Source organism: Canis lupus, chromosome 2, assembly GCF_003254725.2.
Source record: "Canis lupus dingo isolate Sandy chromosome 2, ASM325472v2, whole genome shotgun sequence".
NCBI lineage: Eukaryota > Metazoa > Chordata > Mammalia > Carnivora > Canidae > Canis > Canis lupus.
Genome location: NC_064244.1, coordinates 62,689,580 through 62,707,061, shown reverse-complemented (window position 1 = coordinate 62,707,061; position 17,482 = coordinate 62,689,580). Strand labels below are relative to the sequence as shown.

Here is a 17,482-nt window from a genome sequence, read left to right as displayed (position 1 = left end):
TTTATCGTCTATCTTCTCTGTTTGGGGCATTCTACTAGATCCTGGGGGTGTAAGAATAAAGGATGCCATCTGCATCTTTGAGAAGCACATCACAAGGGTTCTCTGCTGAAGTGTTGCACAGTTTCCAGCAGGAATGCAGAGGGATCTGATTGGAGGGAATCCAAGAGGGCCACCCAGGAAATCTGATCCTCACAGGATAGGGAGTGTGGTCCTCCAACATGGTTCTTCTTGAAAATTCTTTTGATTTTTTGAGTTCCTTTGCCTTTTCATATGTATTTTAGAACCAGTTTGTTAAAACCTACAGAAGCATGGATACAGCACTTTCTCTGTAAGGTAAGTAGTGACGTCCCCTGTTTCCTGCTTGGTTTTAGTAAGAAATCTTCTCACTTTTTTTCTTGGTCATTCTCAATAAGGTTTGTTAATTTTGTTGACCTTTACAAAGAAGCGATCTTTCTTTTCACTGATTGTCTCTGATTTTTCTCTTCTCTATTTAATTTTTTTCCACTCTAACCTTCATTATTTCTTTCTTTCTGCTGGCTTTGGGTTTGCTTTTCTTTTTCTAGTGTCTCAAAGAGAAAGTTTAAATTACTGATTTAAAATATGTCTTTCTTTCTTTTTTAAATATAGGCATTTACAGCTATAACTTCCCCTCTGAACACTGCTTTCACTGAATCCATCCCATAAGCTTTGATATGTTACGTTTTCATTTTTATTCGCCGCAAAGTATTTTTCAGTTTCTCTTGTGAGTTATTTGTTGACCCGTTGTTTAGTTAAGAGAGTGTTGTTTGCACAGATTTACAAATGTTTCAAATTTCTTTTGATTACTGGTTACTAATTTTATTCCATCATGGCTAGAAAATATATTTTGTAGGATTTCCATCCTCTTAAATTCATTGCGCCTTGCGTTATGGTCTAACACATATGGCCCATCTCACAGAATGTTTTAAGATCACTTGAGAAGAATGTGTATTATTCTGTTGTTTTCGGGTGGAGTATTCCATTAGACATCTGTGAGGTCTAGTGGGTCATAGCATTCTAGTTCCTTCATCTTCTGTCTAATTGTTCCACCCCTTGTATAAAGGGAGGTATTTAAGTCCTTGGCTATTATTACAGAAATATCTATTTTTCCTTCAATTCTGTCTGGTTTTGCATCATAAATTTTGAGGGCTCTATAAAAGATGCGTATATAGATGGTGCATCTTCATGTTGGACTGACCCTCTTAGCAACACGAAATGTCTTTGTGTCTAGATTCTCTACTTTTTAAATCTTTGAATGATGCTATCATTGGAAATTTTATCCCAATGCATAAGACCTGTTCCTAATCTTCTGCTACCAATAACTTACTATATTGCTTTTTGAACCAATGGTTCAAAACTTGTTTGCAACAACATTCAAAACTTGTTCTTATAAAGTCATACCCTCAGGAAGAATGACTAAATCTGTTTCAAATGTCTTTGCCCTCTTTCTTTATTGATTCTGTCAGGTGACCTCTCTCCGCATCCCCAACCAGCTGGCCGAGGTTATTTCAGGCTAATTTGTTTTCCTGAAATAGTACTGTTTGTTCAAAATAAAATATTTGAGAGAGCCTTTTACAACATGAGAGACTCTAAGCAGATTTAAATATAATCCAACTCTCTCTTATCAATAAATAATTTTAGAGAAAAAAACAACAACTTTGCCTGATTTTCAGGCACATACAATCTCCAGCTCTACATATTCTTGTATTTATTCTCCTTCATAAGGAGGTTCAACTGATCACACATCGTGCCCTATCTACTCCTTCTTCTTCTTCTTCTCTGGCTTTCTGGTGCTTTAAAAGTTTCCCCTTCCAGGGCACTGGACCTTCTGAGGGCAAAGTCTTCATGAGTAGCATGTGGGTTCTAGCTAAGAATGGAGCTTGATGTCCTGGTCTCAGGAGAGCCTTGGCTGGGCCTCCCAATCTGCTTCCCATCCAGACTCTATCAGATAACTAGCAGGCTTAGTCTGTTAACAGAAGCATAGCCTTATTTTTCATAAAGATTAATTTTCCCCAGGACACCAGAAAAGTATGGCTCATTCAAGGCCAGCATCCACCATTGTTAGAAACTCAGTGCTTGATGTTCTTCCCAGCATCCTAGAGTTTCAAGGCTGGCAGGTCTCAAGATAATTCTTTCATAGCATGACTGACAGATCCTTCTGTTATAGTCACATGGAAATATGACTGGGCCCAAAGACATAGGCTTATTTTCAATGTATATATCCAAATATGACCGAGAAATGCACATTTTAGGGACACCTAGGTGGCTCAGTGGTTGAGTGTCTGCCTTTGGCTCAGGTCGTGATCCTGGGTTCCACATCGGGCTCCCCACAGGGAGCCTGCTTCTCCCTCTGTGTGTGTCTCTGCCTCTCTCTGTGTGTTTCTTATGAATAAATAAGTAAAAATCTTAAAAAAAAGAAATGCACATTTAAAAAAAACTGGATCATCTGGCTTTAAAATGCACATCGAAAACAAGAGTGCCAGGGAGACTGTCAAGTATGCCCTGTATTCAGGACTTCTAGTTTACTGACCTCCAATCCTCTTCCTACCTCTTTTCTAACCCCAACACTTATTATCCCCCTTTAAGAGACCAAACTGCAGAACTGTACAAGTATTGCCTGGATTAAAAGCAAGATTAAAAGAGAAATGACACCTGTGTTTAGATATCTAGGAACCCGTGAGTTGGAAGAGAATATAAGCTTAGCTTGTACGACGCCAAGAGATAAAACTGGAGCTAACAGAGATTATGTAGATTCAGATCTATTTTAGAAAAGTTTTCTATTTGGCAAGAGTGTCCAAAGAAATAATTGTCTGCTTTGGGAAGTAATAGCTCCCTGTCTCCGGGGACACTGAAATATAACTTTGATGATCGATCATTAATTTATTATTTCACGGTGTGTATTTGGAATTTGCTGCTGTGAAGAACGCAGGGTCCCTGACTGCTCTCATGGAGCTTCCATTTTAGTGGGGTGGAGGGCAGAGACCATAAACTAAAAAACATCAGATATTTTAAAAACGTACATTGTGATGCATGCTAGAAAGGTCGAAGACAGGCTGCTATGGTCGGGAGTGAGAGGGGTCTCGTTTTCCACCATTTCCAGGATGGTTTTGAAGGGAATCAGACACTCCTTTGGGTGTTTGTTTCCTAACAATTCTGGGACCATGATTCTATGACTCAGCAATGGGAATTTCTTGATTGCTTTGCTGCCCAGGAATTCAAGATGACCCAGGAAATTTTGGGTCCAGTTACCTGGAAATTTGATAGAGTTCAATAGAGATCTCTGAAAGTCAACTCTTGACATGAGAGAGCCAACTCCCTGAAATTAGCAGGAATCTTGTTTGCTGCTGGTTTTTGGTCTGGGTTGGACTTTTCTGATTTTGGTCAAAGGTCATTGTGTTGATTTTTTTAGCAGAAAGAGTCTGATGAAAAGAACTGGCCTGCTCTCTAGATTTCTTTTGAAAATCACCTTCCAAGTTCTGTCCTGGACTCAAGCCCTTTTGGTTCAATCATCTATAGCTGGTATGGGAGAGGTGAGGATGCAGTCATATGTACGTTATCCTACACATATTCTTAGCTTGGCCCACAAAGGGGTGTTTGTTTGTTTGTTTGTTTGTTTGTTTGAGCCAGCATTTAAAATTGGGTGTTTTACTTAAAAATCCAGACTTCTGGTGTTGCTTGGGAAATTGAAGATCTGTCCAAATATGCCCACATTCCCGTGTGGTCACATCAGCTAGGGACATAGGGCAATGGCATCCTTGGGACGGGGTGTGAGCTCCTCAGTTCCCTTTAGTTCTTATTCAGCCCAGTTCACTCATTTCTGTGACCTGCTTGGCTCCTGGAGGCATTTGAGGTTTTTGATTCCTGATCCGTGCATTTCTGGGCCTGGAGAGTGGAAATGCTGTTTAATGATGAATCCTTTATGACCCTGTCATATTGTCAATTTGAAAAGAAAGAGTATCATTGAAACGTAGCCTCTCAGAGCTGAAAAGATCTTTAAAGACCCACTCTCCAATCCAGCCCAAATCCCTGGTGAATTCAAGGGGAAACTGAAGCCCAACGAAGAGAATGCTTGCCCACGGTCACATACTGAGTTGGTGACATCAGTAAGGCTCCACGGGGAGTTGCCCATACACTCAAATCCCATGGTAACCATTAAATTTAATTGAATCCAAACCAATTTAAGAACAGATTTCCATACTGGAAGGATTTTTTTTTTCCTTTCTCGAATGCATTGGCAATGAGTAAAGAAAGGAAAAGAAGGAAGTGCTGTGTTCTTTGTCAGGCCCATGTGAATTTTGTTCACGACCCAGAAAAACAATCTCCCAGATAAAAATGTCTAAATGTCTCATCTTAATCATTATCTTGTTGATTAGTACTTAACATTTAATCTAGAAACCCCAAAACAATCTTAATCTCTGTGGCAAATATCTCCGGGGTGGCCAATGCCATAAAGATATTAAGCTCTCTTTATGTCTTCTCAGGTGTTCGAAAGGAGGAGACTCTCAGTATTTGTTAAAATGGGAAATGTTCTTTGTATCCAGAGGGTGAGCTTAGACTTTGGACTCAGTCTTCATCCTTTGGATTTGGCAACTAAAAGTGAGAGTACGGCTACTCCTGATGCCTCCCTGGGGAAGAGTGAGTTGCTAGGGGGTCTAGGTGAGATTCCAAGAGGCTGAATAATGCTGAATGCCATTAATAATAATGATAGGGGTTCCTGGGTGGCTCAGTTGGTTAAGCATCTGACTCCTGATTTTGGCTCAGGTCATGATCTCAGGGTTGTGAGTTCGAGCCCTGCATCGGGCTCCCTGCTGGGCATGGAGTCTGCTTAGGATTCTCTCTCTCCCTTTCTTTCTGTATTCCCCCACCCTCCTGTGTGCACACACACTTTCTCTAAAAAGAATAAATAAAAATAAATAAAAATAAATGATGACAAATAATGACAACAAAAAAAGAATAAATAAAAATAAATGATGACAAATAATGACAACAAAAAAATCCAGCTACATTTAATGAGTATTTACCAAGTATCAGGCTCTGTTCTAAGACAGTCCCATCTATTACCTCATTTAGTCCTCATACCAACCCAGTGAGGAGGGTCTGTGATTATCCCCATTTAGGACACTGAGTCACCAAAAGGCAAAGGGATTTGTCCAGAGCCTCAGAACCAGAAATGTTAAACCTGGGATGTAGGACCCTGGTTCCAGAGCCCAAGTATTTCACTAATACTTTTTTTCCAGAGGCAAAAATGTCCATTTCTGAAAATTTCTCTCCACATATTATATGGAATAGACAAAGCCTCTTAAGTCACAACTCTTTAGACCTATGCTTCCCAGAGTGGTAGCCCCTAGTCTCCTGGAGCTATTTACACTTAAAATAATGGAAAATTACATAAAATTAAAAATTCAGTCCTCAGTCATGCTCAGCACATTTCCTAAGCTCAAAGGCATGTATGGCTAAGCCCACCCTGTTGACATGGCAGATGTAGAGCACTTTCTTCATGGCAGAAAGTTCTCTTGGACAGCACTGTTATAGATGAAAATTTGAAACTCAGAGAGGCAAGGAACTTGTCCAAAGACACACAGCAAGACCCAGGATTTGAAAATCATGATGCCATCTTAGTCTTTTTCTTGGTTCTTTGTTGCCTACCCTCAACTTATGGCCTCTGCATCTCTGCAATGAGATTTTCAGTTCTTCGGGGGCAAACAGCACATCTTGAATTTTAGTTGGGTACCACATTCCGGCCTCCCAACCCTCTAGGAGGGAGAACCTCCTTCTCTAGGGCTGCGCACACGGGAGAACCTCCACAGAGTGTCTTGCCTTCCTTTTTCTGCTCTTCACGTTCAAATGACGATGGGCGTTCTGGCCAGTATCAAGTCTCAAGTTTTAAGTAAGACGTGTTATTATAATTTTTTTAGGGGCTGGCCAACTTAATTGCATAAGGCATAGAGATAGTTTTTATTTGAAAGCCTCCGAGGGCTAGTATGTTGAGTGAGTAGAGAGGGAGTGAGCAAACCTGTAGTGTTTACCTTTCTCAGGGTGAGAGTGGGGGTAGGGCACATGGAGGCCTGGGCCGTCAGGACCTGAGAACTAACTTGGTCTTGTAAGAATCTTACTAGAGGTTTAGTTAAGTATATAGGCCCTAGAGATGGAGAGGTCTGGGCTGCTGTTCCAACTTCAGTAGGTGACTGCCGTGTAAGCTGAAATTTATGCAGACTTTCTGACCTGCATTTCATAATTGGTAGAGTTTGCCCTACTAGGGTCAGAAAACATTTTTGAGATAACCCTGTAGAAGGACAACAAAGACCCTGGCCTCATACCTGATAGCCAGTTATTTTCATCACCTCGTTGTAAATTCCTTATTATTTTCCCTCTCACTAAATGGCAAGCTCCTTAACGGCAGGGTCCGTGTCCACCTCGTTCACTGCTGTATTCTCAGGGTCTAGTTCCCAGCCCCACAGTAGGTGTCCAATAAGTATCTGTTGAAACAATGAAGGGATATCTTAGCCTAAAAAAATGTCTATGTTATAGGGACACGTAAACGTTTATGATTCAACTTGCCAGATGCATAAATCATCAATTATCACACCTTTGTAAAGCAGTTGTCTGTGCACTGCTTGAATACTTTCAGTGATGGGGAGGTTACTACCTTATGAGAACCTCTTTTTCAATATGGACCTCTCTGTTGGTCTTGAGAGTAATCACATGTCTGGCTGAGTCACAGATAGGAAGGGTCGTGCTCCTCAAATACACCCTGCTATGTTGCCCAGCCACCCAATTCTCTTTTAGTCTTTGTAGGAATAGGGTAGGACAATAGAAGTCTCCAGCCATCTTTGTGAGTTTCATGGCTATCACTGGGGGAAGGGAGAGAGGTGGAAAAATGAACCTAGAGAATCTGGCTATAAAACACATTACCTGCATTTATGGTCCTTGTGCCTCAAGGCCTGGGATAAAGTGAAGAAGGAAAAACATTCCACTCTGGCTCTCAGTGACCCCTAAAAGAAACCCCCCGTGGAGTCATTTAGGATAGTAATTTGAGTATAAACTCAAGCATGCGTTCCGAGCCTTCCCTTCATAAATGCAGGAGCCTCACGATGATCGGCACCAAATTGCTTGAAAATGTGGCCCAGAACCCTTCCAGATGAGGGGCCGGGCTCAGAGAAATAAAAAGTAAGGGGGCATGTTGCTATGGCATTAAAATCAAGGGAGTATGCATGAACCTCAAACTGTGCGCAGAAATATGTTCTTTCTATATGCTATGCCCATGAAAGCTAAGCCAGCAGAAGTCATTAAAGTGTCAGACAGGGAGCTGGGTGGGAAAAACACATGTTTAAAAGTAAACATGTAGCCCTGTGATAACTGTGTTCCCTAAAAAGCTAAAGATGATGGAGAGAAAGAAAAAAGAACTGGGAATAAAGAAAAAGTCAGAGAGAATGGGGCTGCCTGGTTCCTCAAGCACTTCCTTATAGTGTTTATACTTTGAGGACATGCCACCATTATCTCTTCATTTGTTGGAGCTAAGCACCCGAGATTCACCCCTGATTCTTCCTTTTCATTGGTTCTTGCATCGAATCAACACAGCAAGTCCTGAATCCTGACTTATCTCCAAAATATTACGTTGAACCATATGAAGTTGCCAATATTTTTTTTTTTTTTTCTGGTGAAGTTGCCAATATTATATCTCCTTTGAACTACACACACGAAAAGTGGTAATTCCATATGATTCAACCTAAGTAATTTCACATCAGCTCTTTTGTCCGTCATTATCGCTACCATTCCGGTTCAAACCACCATCTTCATTTGTGTAGACTATGCTGCGGTCTCCAAAGGTCTTCATGTTCCCACTCTCATCTTCTTCCAGTCCCTTAATCCCACGTTAGAAATTAGAGAAGACCACACCAGTTTCCTGTTTAAAATACTTCAGTGTGATAAAAGACCTGTATGCTGAAAACTATAAAGCATTGTTGTAAGAAATTAAAAAGATCTAAATAAATGGGGAGATATACTATATTCATGGGTTAGAAGTCTCAATATTCTTTATTTCAAGTAGATTTATATAGATCTCTAGGTAGATTAATGCAATCCCAATCAAAACTCCAGCAGGTTTTCATTTTGTAGAAAAAACAAAGTGATTTTCAAATTCATGTGGAAGTGGAAAGGACCTAGATTACCCAAAACAACTATGCAAAAGAGCAAACTAAAGGACTGACATTGCTTGATTCCAAGACCCCTTTAAAAAGCTACAGTAATCAAGAGAAACAGTTTTGGTGTAAGATAGAAAAGTAGGTGAATGAAACAGGTTAGAGAGTGCAAAAATAGACCCACCTATACGTGGACAATTGACTTCTGACAAAAATGGGAAAGCAATTCAGTTGAGAAAGCATAGTCTTTTCAACAAATGGTGGTAGAACAATTGAACAGCCATATACAAACTAGAAAAACAACAACCCCAAACAAAAAAACTCTATTCTTTACAACCTAAAAAAAAAAAAAAAAAAAAAAAGAAAAAATTAACTCAAAATGATTCCAGATCTATATGTAAAATGTAAAATTATAAAATGTCTAAAAAAATAGGTTGAAATTTTTTTGACCTTAAGTTCATCAAAGATTTCTTTGATTTGACATAAAAAACATGATTCATAAAATAACAAACAAGATTTTACCAAAATTTAAGACTTTGGCTCTTCAGAAGATACTGCTGAGAAAATTAAAAGAGAAGATACACAGTGGGAGAAAAGATTTGGAAATTGCATATCTGATAAAGTACTTGTATCCAGAGTACACACACACACACACACACACACACACTCATACATTCACATATCCTCAAAACTCAATAATAAGAATAATAAGACAACAACTGCGGTACCTGGGTGGCTTAGTCAGTTGAGTGTTCAACTCTTGGTTTCAGCTCAGGTCATGATCTTGGGGTTGTGAGATGAAGTCCTACATCAGGCTCAATCAGCAGGGAGTCTGCTTGAGATTCTCTCCCTCTCCCTCTGCCCCTTCCCCTGCTCACATGCTCTCTCTCTCTCTCTAAAATAAATAAATAAATCTTTAAAAAACCTCAAAAATAATAATAAAAAAGAACAAAAGCAGACACAGGGAAGACAATGTGGAAGGCAAATCAGACACAGGAAGTTGCTTAAAATCACTAGTAATTTGGGAATGCAAGTTAAAATCACAATGAGGTGCCATTACACACTTATTAAAATGGCTAAAATTAAAAAGATTGAATATATAAAATGTCAGTGAGGATTTAGAGGAATTAGAATCCTCTTCCACTGTTGGGGGGAACATAAAATGGTATAAGTACTTTGGAAAATAATTTGGCAATTTCTTAAAAAGTTAAATGAGTACCTATCACATGGTCTAGCCAGATCACTCCTACCTATTTGCCCAGGAGAAATGAAAGCTTAAGTCTATATGGTGTTCATTGCAGCTTTATTTGTAATAGTTCAAAACTTGATACAACCCAACTATCTATCAATAGATAGATAAAAAATTGTTGCATCTGTGTGTAATGGAATACTACACTTTTCAGCCAGAAAAAGGAATGATTATCATTACATGCTACAGCATAGATGAATCTCAAAATAATTGTGCTGAGTGAAGGAAGACAGAAAGAATATATACTGTGTGAGTCTATTTATATGACATTCTAGAAAATATAAGTGAATCTATCATGAAAGAAAGCAGATCAGTGGTTGCCTGGGGATGCTGGGGGTTGTGGGATGGAAAAAAGATAGAAGGAATTTCAAAGGACCAGGAGGAAACTTTAGCATGCAAAGGATGTTTGTTTTCTTCATTGTGGTGTTGCTTTCATAGGTAGATACATGTGTCAAAATGTCACGAGTCAATCATAAGCTCAATAAAACTATTTTAAAAATGCTTCAGTGGTCTACTGAACAGCTCCCTGAGACAAACCAATCCCTCTTGAGCCTTATCCTTGCCCCTCTTCTTTGCTTTGATTTTGGTGCTAACATTCATCTTATTTTATTTTTAGAGAAAGAGCACATACAATTGTGAGTAGGGGGAGGGTCAGAGGGAGAGAGAGAGAGAGAATCTTAAGCAAGCTCTGTGCCCAGTATGGAGTCCAACATGGGGCTTGGTCTCTTGACCCTGAGATCATGACCTGTGCTGAAATCAAGAGTCCCACACTTAACTGACTGAGCCAGTCAGGTGCCCTGCTAACATTCATTTACATAGATGTTTTATTGAGGCCCAAGTTTAAATAAACTCATTCAGTCTTTCAAGGCTGTGTCTTCCTGAGATGTCTGTGATTTTTTTCGGCAAAGACTGATCCACAAGAACTTTCTTGTGAAGACGACATAGGCAAAAAGGTAGACTAGGAAGCTCCAAGTCCTTGTTCTCTCTGGAGACATAAAAACAAAGAAACAAAAAACAAGCAAAAAACCCCTCACAGACTTGCGAATATAACCTTGTGGGAGCTTTGGAAAATCATCAAAGATCTATAGCAATCAAAGAAATACCCAATTAAGAAGAAAACACGCACACAACATTAGGAAAGCCTGTAGCATTTTTGCTTGCCCTTGCTCTATCCCTTCTTCAAGAGCAGTGTGGTCTGGATATGAAGGAGACAGCAACTTAGTTCCCAATTCCCTTCCTTAAATTGGAGAGAGCAGAGCCGTCCTCAGTGGTAACATTCTCACCTATCTGGGGACTGCCAAAGAACTCATCTTTGTTTCACCTAACATGGATCTCAGGTGGGAAGAAGCAATGGATGCTACTTGGGGAAGCTGGAGGGAAACTAAGACCATGGATATTTGGATCAAGAGATCATGAGTAGAAACATACAATAGACCACTTAAGACCCCCAGGAGAAGCTGGTGAGAGATTCTAAGGGAAATTAAAGCTTTTAAAGGCAGCTCTGTAGACAGGAGAATCAAAAATGCACACAGGCCCAAGAAAGACTAATGCCCAGAAAAGATCTGAGAAGACCCTAAGCTTTCTCTTCAGGCTCAGAGCATGCCTAGCTAATTAGTTATGGACTTCCCTACTTAGTCTGCAAAGACAGGGAGCAAGAGCTCCTTTTAAAAATGGTCAGTTTGGGGGGCCACCTGGCTAGCTCAACTGGTTAAATGTCTGACTTTGTTAATTTAAGATTTTATTTATTTATTCAGAGAGAGAGGCAGAGCAAGAAGCAGGCTCCCCATGGGGAGCATGACACGGAACTCAGTACCAGACCCCCCGGATCACAACCTGAGCCAAAGACAGATGCTCAACCACTGAGTCACCCAGGTGCCCCTAAACATCTGACTCTTGATTTTGGCTCAGGTCATGATCTCAGGGTTGTGAGATTGACCCTGCATCAGGCTCCATGCTGAGTGTTGATCCTGCTTAAGATTCTCTCTTTCTGGGCAGCCCAGGTAACTCAGCAGTTTAGTGCCACCTTCAGCCCAGGGCGTGATCCTGGAGAGCTGGGATCGAGTCCCACGTCGGGCTCCCTGCATGGAACCTGCTTCTCCTTCTGCCTGTGTCTCTGACTCTCAATCTCTCTCTCTCTCATGAATAAATAAATAAAATCTTTAAAAAAAAATTCTCTCTTGCCCTCTCCTGCCCCACTCCCTCACTCTCTCTTTCTTTCTCTAGAATAAGTAAGTCAATAAATAAAATTAGATAAAAATGGCCAATTTTCAACAACAATAACAAATCACAAGGCACACGATGAAAAGGAAAACATGATCTATTCAGAGAAAGTAAAGTGGTAGAAATAGTTTCTGAAAGGCATTAGGTTTACTAGACAAAGACTTTAAAAGAACTGCTTTAAATATTCTTTTTTTTAAAATTTTTATTTATTTATGATAGTCACACACAGAGAGAGAGAGAGAGAGAGAGGGAGGCAGAGACACAGGCAGAGGGAGGAACAGGCTCCATGCACCGGGAGCCCGATGTGGGATTCGATGCCGGGTCTCCAGGATCGCGCCCTGGGCCAAAGACAGGCGCTAAACCGCTGCGCCACCCAGGGATCCCCTGCTTTAAATATTCTTAAAGAGCTAAAGGACAACAAAGACAAATAGTGAGGAAAATCAGGAAAATGATATATGGACAAAATTAGATTATGAATAAAGAGAAGAAATCATAAAAACAAAACAAACCATAAAAACCAAACCAGAGATTTTGGAGCTGAAAATTATAATAGTTGAATTGAAAAATTTACGAAAGGGTTGAGTAGCATACCCAGGCAGGGAGCAGGATGAAAGCAAACTGGAGAGTACGACATTTGAAATTATTGAGTTTGAAGAGCAGAAAAGAATAAAGAATTAAGAGAAGTGAATAGAGCATAAGAGGCCACAAAATGGACCAATATGTGCATTAGGGGAGTCTCAGGAGGTGAAGATAGAGGAAAAGGGCTAAGAGAACTTTCCTGAAGAAATAGTGGCTGAAAACTTCCCAAGCTTGAGTAAAAAAATAGAATACAAGTTGAAAAAGCTCAATGAACTTCATGTAAGATAAACCCAGAGAGATACATATTCAGACACATAATTAAACTGTTGAAAGAAAAGGATGAAGAGCGAATGTTGGAAAAAAACAAGAGAAAAGTGACTCATCCTGTACAAGGGATCCTCAAAAGATTATGCCAATTACTCAGCAGAAGGCAGTGGGATGTTCTATTTAATGTGCTGATTGGAAAAAAAAAAAAATCCTGCTAACAAAGACTTCTATATCTGGTAAAATTGTTCTTCAAACATGAAAGGGAGATTAAGACATTCCCAGGTAAACAAAAGCTGAGGGGGTGATTATTGAAAGAGCTGTACTATAAGATATTCTAAAAGGAGTCCTTCAGGTTGAAATAAAAGGATGCTAATCTCAAAGCCTTATGAAGATACAAGGATCTCTGGGAAAGGTAAACACACAGGCAAATATAAAAACCAATATTATTGAAATTTTGGTTTATGGGACTACTTTTTAATTTTTATAGTTTTTAAAAGACAAGGCATTAAAAAAAATCTATGCCAACAGATACACAATACAGAGAGACATAATTTGTGTGTGACATCAATAACATAAAATAAGTCCGGGATAGAGTTGTAAAGGAGCAGAGTTTTTGTATGCTATGAAGTTAAGATGATATAAATTAAAAATAGATTGCTATAATTTTGGGATACTATATGTAATCTCCATGAAAACCACAAAGAAACTATAAAATATACATAAGAGAAAGTGAAAAAAGCATCAAAATGTGCCACTACAAAAAAATCAGCAAACACAAAAAGGACAGTAATGAAAGAAATGAGGAACAAAAAAAGCTATAAGACACAGGAAATAAATAACACAATGATAAAAGTAAGTCTTTTCTTATCAGTAATCACTTCAAATGTAAATGGATTAATCTTCCCAATCAAAAGGCATAGGTTGGCAGAATGGTTGCAAAAACACAATACAACTAGAAGCTTTCTACCAAAGAGTCATTTTAGGTCCAAAGACATAACTAGGCTAAAGTGAAATTATGAAAAAGATATTCTATGCAAACAGTAACCAAAAGTGGACTGAGGTGGTTATACTTGTATGAGAGAAAATAGAAAAAAGCCAATAAAAAAAAGCCAACTAACCCAAAAGTTAGTTTCTGAAAAGATCAATAAAATTGACAAACTTTTTGCTAGATTGACTCTATAAACAGAGGAAAGATTCAAATTACTAAAATAATTGAAAGTGAGCATATTACTATTGATTTTATGAGGAAAAATAACAGTAAGAGAGTATGATGAAGAATTGTATGCCAGTAAATTAGATAACCTGCATGAAATGCACAAATTCCTAGAAAAATCACAATCCTGCAAGCCTGAATCATGAATACAGAGCCTGAGTAGACCTATAGCTAGTGAGGAGATTGAATTAGTAAACAACAATATTCCAACAAAGGAAAGTTCTGGACCAAATGATTTACCGGTGAATCCTATCGAACTCTAAAAACTGAATTAACACCAATCCTTCTCAAACTCTTACAAAAATAGGAAGAGGAGAGAACACTTTCTAATTCATTCAATGAGGCCAGCATTAACTGTATGCCAAAGACAAAGACACTACAAGAAAAGAAGACTTCAAATCAATATTCCTATGAATACTGATGCAAAAATTTTCAAAAAATACTAACAAACAGAATTCATCAACGTATGAACGTGGATGACCACTTATACACCATGACCCAGTGGGATTTATTCCTGGAATGCAAGTATGGTTCAACAGATGACTATTATTGATGTATTACACCACGTTAACAGAATACAGGAAAAAAACATATGATCTTCTCAATTGATGCAGAGAAAGCAGTTGACACAATTCAACAGTCACTCACGATAAAAACACTTCAACAAACTAGGACTGGAAGGAGACCATCTCGACCCAGTAAAGGCCATGTATGAAAAATCCACAACAAACATCATACTTACTGGTGAGAGACCCAAAGCATTTCCTCTCAATCAGGAACAAAACAGAAACATTCTCTTTTGCCCCTTCTTTTCAACAATGTACTGAAAGTTCTAGCCGGGTCAGTCATGCAAGAAAAAGAAATACAAGATACCCAAATTGAAAAAGGAAGAGTAAAATGATATCATTTCACAGATACTCTGATCTTATATATAGAAAACCAAAAAGATCCCATAAAGAAGTTGTTAGAGCTAATAACTGAATTCAGCAACATTGTAGGATACAAGATCAACATGAAAATTCAGGTTTTTTTTCCATATGCTAACAGTGATCAATCTAAAAAGGAAATTAAGAAAACAATTCTAGGGGCATGTGGGTGGCTCAGTTGGTCAAGCATCTCCCTTCTGCTCAGGTCATGATCTCAGGGTCCTGGGATCAAGTCCTGCATTGGGGTCCCTATTCAGCAGGGGATACTGCTTCTCCCACTCCCCACTGCTTATGCTCTCTCTTACCCTCTCTCTTTCTCTCAAATAAATAAAATCTGAAAAAAGAGAAAACAACTCCATTTACATTATAATCAAAAATAAGAAAATACTTCAATAAATTTGACCAAGGAGGTAAAAGATGTACACACTGAAAACTACAAAATATTGCTGAAAGAAGTTAAGGGCATAAATCAAGAGAAGACATCCAGTGTTTGTGGATTGGAAAACTCAGTAGTGTTAAGACAACAATACTACCCAAAGCAATCTCCAGATTTGATTCAATTTGATTCAAAATCCCAACTATGCGTTTGAGAAACATAAGATTCCATCCTAAAACTCACATGGAATATCAGGGACTCTGAGTAACCAAAGCATCTTGAAACAAAACAAAGTTGGAGGTATTAATTTTCTGATTTTGGAACTTCCTACAAAGCTACAGTAAGCAACACAGTGTGGCACTGGCATAGAGTCAGACATGTAAGACCAGCAAAAGAGAACAGAGTCCAGAAAAACCCTCACATGTCTGGTCTGAGGATTTTCTGCAAGGAAGACAATACCATTCAATGGAAAAGAGACTGTCTTTTCAATAAATGGTGATGGATAACTGGATATCCACATGCAAAAGAATACAGCTGGACTTTTCTGTTAGGCCATATACAAAAATTAATTCAAAATTGATCAAATTGCTCAGTGTAAGAACAAAAATTATAAAACTCTTAGAAGACAGCATAGAGGAAAAGTGTAAGGACGTTGGACTTGGCAATGATTTCTTTGATACGATATCAAAAACATAGGCCACAAGAAAAAAATAGATAAATTGGGCTTCATCAAAATTTAGAATTTCTGTGCATCAAGAGACATTATCAACAGAGTGAAAAGGAAACCCACAGAATCAGAAAAAAAATTGTAAAATATATAGTTGTGAAGGAACTCAGATCCAGATTACATAAAGAATTCCTACAATTCAAGAACAAAAACACAAAGACCCAGTTAAAAAATAAAAGACTGGACTAAAAGTCTTTGGATAAAAGTTTCTCCAAAGAAGATAGGCAAACGGCCAATAAGCTCATGGAAAGATGCTTGGAATCATTAATTGTTATGAAATGCAAATCAAACCCACAATAAGATCCCATCCTACCGCCATCACGATGACTATTTCTGAAAAAAACAGAAAGTAGCAAGCATGAGTGATGATGTAGAGAAGTTGGAACACTTGTGTGTTATTGATGGGGATGTAAAATGGCCGAGCTGCTGTGGAAAACATTAGGGTAGTTCCTCAAAATTAAACATAGAATCGCCATATGATCCAGCAATTCCACTTCTGGGCATACACCCAAAAGAATCGAAAGCAGGGTCTCAAAGAGATATTTGTACACTCATGTTCATAGCAGCATTACTCACAATAGCCAAAAGGTGGAAACAACCCAAATAGTCATCAACAGATGAACAGACAAACAGAATGTGATAGATACATACAATAGAATAGTTTTCAGCCTTAAAAGGGAATGACATTCTGACACATGCTATGGTGCTGACGAACCTTGAAGATGTTGATGTGAGGTAAGCCAGTCACAAAAAGATGTATGATGCCATTTATTCAAGGTATCTAGAATGGTCAAATTTGTAGAGTTGGAAAGTAGAATGGTGGTTACCAGGGGTCGAGGGAAGAGGGACAATGGGCCCTTATAATGGAATGAGTTCCGAGTTCCAATTTAGGGCAACGAGGAAAGTCTGGAGATGGATGGTGGTGATGATTGTACAAAAAAAGGTCAATGTATTTAGTGCCACTGAGTTGTACACTTAATAATGGCTACAATGCAGGGGTGCCTGGGTGGCACAGTTGGTTAAGTGTCCAGATCTTGTTTTCTGCTCAGGTTGTGGTCTTGTGGTGGTGAGATCAAGCCCCAAGTTGAGCTCTGTGTTCATCCTCCAGATGGTTCCATGAAGATCTTTTTCTTGCCCTCTAGCACCAGTTCAAATGTCATTAAGAAAAAAAAAAATTCCCTGATCATCTAATTCAAAATCTTACACCCCAAGTTATTTTATCTTTTCTTCTCTATAAGTTACACTGCTTTGCGGAACACTGTTTCTTTCCTTTAAGGTATTTTGGGCAATCAAAAACGATCCTTTTGATCCTTTTGTTTACTTTTATTTATTTTACACCCATATTGATGATTACAGTGTGCCAAATACTATTCTGTCTAGGGTCTGGGTTACACCAATAAAATCATTATAACAGATCTTATACCCAAGTGGACAGATGCAGGCACTGGATAAATTAGCAACATAGGAATTATGTTAGATTGTGACTAGTGGTAAGTAGAAACATAAAATAGGGCCAGGACAGAGCATGTTGGGGTGGGGTTTGCAATGTGCTTGCTCATTGGCTGACCTCTGCTAGAATGTAGGTCTCTGAGGCAGGACCTCCTCTGTGTTGGCTACCTTTGTATTTGCAACACCTAGCAGTGTTGGGAATATGCTGTTAATATTTTTTTTAAAATATTTTTTAAATTTTATTTATTTATTTATTTATGATAGTCACAGAGAGAGAGAGAGAGGCAGAGACACAGGCAGAGGGAGAAGCAGGCTCCATG

The 17,482-nt window shown here is 38.8% G+C and overlaps 1 long non-coding RNA gene across 3 annotated transcripts; it reads right to left on the bottom strand.

Moving 5' to 3' along the window:
• Nucleotides 1-2,227: 2,227 nt before the first annotated feature.
• On the bottom strand, nt 2,228-16,565 carry LOC112660336 (uncharacterized). 3 transcript variants are annotated; one of them, XR_007407527.1, is made up of 5 exons: nt 16,429-16,546; nt 8,885-9,051; nt 6,931-7,010; nt 6,336-6,494; nt 2,228-3,943 (listed from the first exon to the last, which is right to left on the bottom strand). It is a non-coding gene; the product is annotated as an uncharacterized LOC112660336 (long non-coding RNA). The 3 variants fall into 3 exon arrangements; XR_007407528.1 differs by lacking the exon at nt 6,931-7,010 and having other exon boundaries at nt 2,231-3,943; XR_003136852.3 differs by lacking the exons at nt 6,931-7,010; nt 8,885-9,051 and having other exon boundaries at nt 2,232-3,943; nt 16,429-16,565.
• Nucleotides 16,566-17,482: the final 917 nt, after the last annotated feature.